Below are 6000 nucleotides of genomic sequence, written 5' to 3'. Positions count from 1 at the left end.
TAAACCTACCAGTTTTGATAGGAAAACCCCATGTTTGGCAACACTGATATGAGCTATTAAACATTCCACAAGTAGTGTCGCCATTAGCCTTACCATTTTGGTCAAATTGGTAGTTTTATTTTCCTTCGGTAGACAAAATTGTGTAGGGCTCTTCTGCATTGACTGAGTTCAGACACGGAAACTTTTGGCGCGGAACTGGTTACTTGTAGGATTGCATTCTACTGTTCTAGCGTAGTGTTCGTTTGTAAAAATTGTAAGCAAAATTGTCGATTGGCGATTATAAAAAGTTGCTGTTGATGTTGAAAAGCTCTAAAGTCTACTAAATGCTATATGTTCTATAGGTATCCATTGCATTTTCTTTTACTTTTTAGACATAAGATAATTGATATAAATTGAATTAATCTCAAAGATTAAAATTTTTACATAAAGTAAATATGAAACGAAATAAAATATCATGATCTGATGATACAAAAATTGGTTGTTTGGAAACTGATTTGGTAGGATTTTTGGAACGTAAAAATAACAGCAGTGGCAACATTGGTTGGTATGGTTAATACACCAATGGTGAGGATTTCTTTCACTGTTCTCAGCAAATTAAATATGCCGAAAAATATGTTTTGGTATATATAGTCATGGCAAACAAAATAGGGGCACGACATTTTGATTAGTTTTTGTTTTTGTTTGATTGATGATTATTATATTTTTTATTCAAAAAATACAGCTTATTATCTAACAAAAACCATATAAGTCGGAATTTGAAAATTGTAGAAAAATTATAAAAGCTCAAAAAGATTTTACAACAACGACAAAATTTTTATTACGAATGTACAAGTAGCTAAAAATTAACGTTGCTTTTACTTTAACTTTTTTGTCGGATTTACTTCCATATAACGAATAAACACAATCTATTTTTATATGGAAGAAAACCGCTACACGGTCAGCAAAAAATATCAAAAATCAACGCCTTTCTTGGTTACTTGTTGTTGTAAAATCTTGTTGAAAAAAGATTTTTATTAGATAATGAGCTGTATTTTTATAAAAAATACCAAAGATTAAGTAAACGAAAGAAAAAGAGCAAAGCTTGTCAAAATGTCGTGTCCCTATTATTTTTCACAATACTGTATTTCCCAACTGTGCATTGTTCGTCTTTTTTAATTGACAAGGTACATTTTTTATACCAAATTCTCAAATTGAATGGTGTAAATTGTGAATATTTCTAAGTCTAAGGAAAAATAAATACACCGTTCTTTTGGCTTGGTAAATATTTTGTACCAAACTCAAGAATCAGTGTAAGTTTTCTACGACGACCATATTTTCAAAGTATTATGAAGGTAAGGCTATGTTTACAACCTAGAGTAATGGCGTTGCGCGATGGATATCGCTCGATCAAAATTAGGCGTGTATTATTTGACAAGAAATTTAAGCTATTAGCTTATTTTGTGTGGAAGTCGTAGCCAATGTAGTGACTCCTTCGCCAGCATAATCGCTATCGATTAAAAAGCAGAAATGTTTAAAGTGTAGCAAAATTATACACGATTAAATATTAGGTTTTACCCACACGAGCCCGCGGCTACCCGCGGCTTTCCTCACTCTAGAAAAATGGGTAATAGAGAGCGCATACCTTCCACTTTTGGATCGTAAATGTCTTCTTCTTCGTGCCCGAAACAGCCCGGACTTTTTTTCCGGGCAGAAATGTGCAAGAAATCAATTTTAAATAACAGCTGTTGTTTGTTTACATCCGATGGCAAATTTTGTAAAATACAGAAATGCAAAATAGCACTAAAGGTTCGGAAATGTAGGTATCTGCTAATTTTATTAGCCACATATATAAGATAAATAAACATAAAATCATTGTTTACAACTGATTTCTTGATTCCGGGCACGAAAAGTAGTTTTTTGCGTTCCTCACGCTCTGGGCACTTTTGGCACGGGTTGACACATTTTTGACACTTGTGAGAGAGTAACTTAATTTTACGCTCTAATTACTGAAACAGCTCGGAAAGCGTATGGAACAAACCTATTTATAATAGGGAAGTTCACGATTTTAGGTGTAAAGTTGGCAAATGCTATTCATCGTGAACTGCCCTATTATAACTAGTTAATCGTGTATGATTTTGCTATACATTAAACACTTACGGAGATCTTTTTATTTGTTTCTATAACCTTTTGACAATTCATGCTGAAACCTAAGCATATTGTACTGTATGTAATAGCAGTAGAAGAGCTGTTTTGATTTATTATGTACACATGTACATATATGTATGTATGTATGTATGGCTTTAAATATGAGAAAAGCTATTCACTTTACAAAAGACATATTTTTCATTTGCTTTCACAGCGATAAACACGAACGACTGTGTAAATGATGGCTAGTAGCGATTTTTATGTATTCTCGCTACGCTAATACGCTAGGTTGTAAACTTAGCCTAATCCTGAAACTCGGCTGGCCGCCATATTAAAGCTGTATGACTATTATTTAGCTAATTTAACAATTTCATTATGTACATCGACTCAACTATGCCACTTTATAGATATTTTCGACCCTGTTTTAAACAGCGCATCTCTTAGAAATTAAAAAATGGCCAAAAAATCACTACTTTCAAAATATATTTTTTTCCTGATTTATTTAAAATCTTCAAATCCTCATCAATTTTGAGGCGCTCGATTTTTAGAGGGGGTGGGACCGAAATTCCCTCGACAGAATGTACCTCGTTTTCAAATTAGGAACTCACATTCATATATATTCGCGATTCTCATACCTGCATATTATGAATGCTGAGAGTTATAAAAAGAATTCCAAGTTGTGCAGATTAAAAAAGAGCTTCTGTGTAAATTTTATGTCTGAGTTAATTTTAAATTTGATTATTAGTAAATTTTATTCCTCGAATCTTTTCGTACTCTTCACACTCATGGGAATATATATATGCTAGAATATGATGTAAATAATTTACCATTATGGTGTATGATTTGAGCCAATTATGAGTACGTATTTTACACCAACGGAGTTTATTTTATTTTCTAGAAACAAGAAAACTTGTATACCACTGGCATAATATATATACAGAAAATCAGTAAAAAAAATTACGGTAGGTGTAAATAATACACGAAACAGCGGTATAACCTTTACACTGAATCGAAATAAACTGTTCAAAAACTGCGCTTAGAAATGGCATATTTTTTATATTGAAAATGTATATCACGTCGATGCAAAATATACACAAAATATTTTGGTGCATTTTTGACTTTTGTGCTACTTGAGTGTTAGGGCAGTTAACTTAGCCTAAAGGAAAGATTAGTCCAATTGCTCGAAAAATATAATCGTAGGTATAGTAGTTTTGTAACTGGACCAAATATAGTCCAAAAATTTAAAGCAATGTAATGTAAAACAGGTGAATTGTACTAAAAGTGGTCCGAATGTAATGCATAAGGTACGAGTTTTGTTCTGAAATTCGTTACAATGTCATGCAGTAGCGGACAATGGGTATGATTAACGATTTGCTGATATGTAGGCACTTACTCAACGAATTTTCATATGCGGCGTTGGCATGTAGAGAGAGTATCAGCTTAAAAAGTCTGAGAACCCCGGTTCGAATCGCAGCTGGCACAAGTTTTATTTTTGTTTTTCCCCCCCCCAAAATTGGGTACAATGTAATGCAGAATCGGACAATTGGTAAGAGCCTAGGACATTCAATGTTAAATGTAAATAGAATTTTACATGTTCTTGGACCAAACTTTGGACTAGTCACAATCACTTACAATCTAGTTTGTGGTGTGCTCTAAGTCTAAGTCTAAAGAAATAAATACTGTACCAGCATTCTGGTATGTTATATGCCACTAGCCTGATGGTGCAATCTCTTGATAGTGCCAGCAAGCTGATGTCGTGTATTTGCCCTTTTATATTCGCTCGCTCCACTATATCTGCGTTCACCCTTTTTTTAAATATCGACAATCCTTTGCAAGAAATAATTTTTTTGTTATTTTTGTACCAAAATATGGTTAATGCTATAAACAAAATCATATATGTAAATCAAGGTTTCAAACTGTATACAATATTAAGGAAAATTTTATGAATTTTGATCAAAATTTTAAACCTTTTACTCAGAAATTTCTGGTATGCAGTTTTATAGCCCATTGAATATAGCAATGTACAAATTTGACGTGGCTGAGATATCGCGTTGATTTTTAATATTTTTTTTGCTGAAGGCTCTAGACATTTTTCTCCATACAAGGTATGAGTGAATGTTTTGTTATATGGAAGAAAATATTAAGAATATGGAAGAAATAAGTAAAAAATTTTAGGTACCATTTTTAACCACAATGAATTTTTTTAGCCCTTTTTTAAAATGAAGTTGGCTACCACTAGAAATGATTCGCGGCAACACTGACCCTTACATTGCAAAAGCTTTGGATATAATATACACCCCTATTCTGCAACACTTTCGTATTCGGATTTGGTACGAATCGTAGAAATGGTATGCTGCAATCCGAATCGTATCTTCGAACTTTCGAAATCAGTAACAGTGGCATGCCTAAAAACGAACGAGTAAGCTTTTTTGCGTAATTTTGTACCAAAACAATTCTATGTAGGAGGGGAGATAAAAGATGTAAATCTATGTGTGCTGGCAGGAAATATTAGTGGTGTTTATTTAAACAGATAAATTTGCCTTTCGCATATACGTATATTTTTATCCACTACTTTATATAAACGAGCAAGCAAGAATCTTTGTTGCCCCTTATCGAGAAACTTGGGTCTGGTTTAGTTATTTGTACAACGATTTTCGGTTGTTGTGTCCAAACGCATAACCGGAATCCAAAACGTTAACATACACGTATAATCAAAGGATTAAACTTTTATTTAAAATAAATGTTTCAAATTATGAATAAATTCGGTTTGCACTATGCACTTTTTTGCAAATTTCGATGTGGGTTCTGCGCGAAAATACTGTGATATGCACAAGAAATATTGTATACCTTTGACATGCGGAAGTGCCTCTTCTCCGGCAACACAGAATGGAGAATTCTACTTAGTAAGAGTTATAATCCCTAAGCGCGACCGAAGGCAGAAGCAACCGCAACAGGTGGTGGACCTAACAAAATGCATGTTTTCAATGGCTTGGAAGAAGCTGTTATTGCACTAAATGGATTGGGAACCAGTTCTTCAGACATAGGAGTTCTGGCTTGTGGTTCAACAATTCAACCAGAAGCTGACATAGATGCGCCCATGGTTACTATGCCCGACAACTCCGCATACCTTTGTGAATCCATTGCCATAGCGCCCTCTTACACTGCTGCTATAACTGCAAATGCATCAGAATCCATCATTTTCCTCAAAATATGTAAAATTAACCAATTTTACAATAAACAAGCACATGATGAGTGTTTTGTTAATTCCTTTCCACTTTGTTTCCCTTCATTCAGCTATCTTCGAAAAAGAACTGATAGCTGGCAGTGCTGCACATGTTTCCGCAAGGGTTGCAGCATGTGGGTTTTTCGTTTTTCGTAGCGTAGCTACGAATTACGAATCACGAAAATTCGGGTTCCAGAATAAGGGGGATAGTCTGTATGTTTCGATAACACCCCAAATCTTTCATGAATGGGTGCAACACTGAAAGTAGTGGGGAAGACGAACTTGAACCCCAGTCGATGATGATGTAATCGATGTACCACCGCCTGGCTATGACGAAGTTCCTGGAGCTGAAGGCCTGACAGCTGAGATATTCAAGTATGGTGCATGAAGTTGATAAGGTGCATGCACCAACTCTTATGCAGAATAACGTGAGAGTTCATCTCAAGCGCCACAAGAAAGGCGATCCCGCCATACGAGCCAACTACCGCGGGATCAGCCTAGCATATAGAATCCTTTTTTCCGGAAAGTGTACCAGGGACCGATCTATTCGAAAAAATCGTATTTATGGTCCGATTTGCTTAAAATTTTGTACGTAGATAGCTTTTAGCATAGAGTAGGATATATAATCTTTTTTCCGAGAAGTGGACCAGGGA

The sequence above is a fragment of the Rhagoletis pomonella genome, unplaced genomic scaffold (genome assembly GCF_013731165.1).
Source record: "Rhagoletis pomonella isolate Grant_MI unplaced genomic scaffold, Rhpom_1.0 Rhpom_scaffold_01722, whole genome shotgun sequence".
Classification (NCBI taxonomy): Eukaryota; Metazoa; Arthropoda; class Insecta; order Diptera; family Tephritidae; genus Rhagoletis; species Rhagoletis pomonella.
This window is presented reverse-complemented; position numbering follows the sequence as displayed.